Raw genomic sequence first — 425 nt, 5'->3', positions numbered from 1 at the left:
TTTCATGAACAATCCAAGCATAATTGTTAAGAACACGTGTATTAAATTCATGTAAGTGGAATAAAAGTTTTATGAATGGACTTTTCAACTACTTTCTCTACAGCTTTTCATGTAAATTAGTCTTTTGGTTCTGAAACTTCTCTAAAGGAAATTGTACATTTTTTGAAATTTATTCCTTATTCCCTCTTGGCAGCTAATGGGCTTTTACCAAGTTTAAACACGAAATTTATCATAACAAAAATACTAATATAACTGCTGTTTCCATGTCCCATGATCCCCTCTCTTCCTCTCCACCCTGAAAAAAATGAGTTCCTATTTTTTCTGAGAGAAGGGGAGATTGATTGGAATTCCATTTAAAATTTTGGTATATGGCATTTTCTAACTTAGGAAGCCACAATGTTCTTGGCCCATCATGACACTGGGTA

This window comes from Mandrillus leucophaeus, unplaced genomic scaffold (assembly GCF_000951045.1).
Source record: "Mandrillus leucophaeus isolate KB7577 unplaced genomic scaffold, Mleu.le_1.0 Scaffold250, whole genome shotgun sequence".
Taxonomy (NCBI): domain Eukaryota; kingdom Metazoa; phylum Chordata; class Mammalia; order Primates; family Cercopithecidae; genus Mandrillus; species Mandrillus leucophaeus.
Note: the sequence above shows the minus strand (reverse complement) of the source record.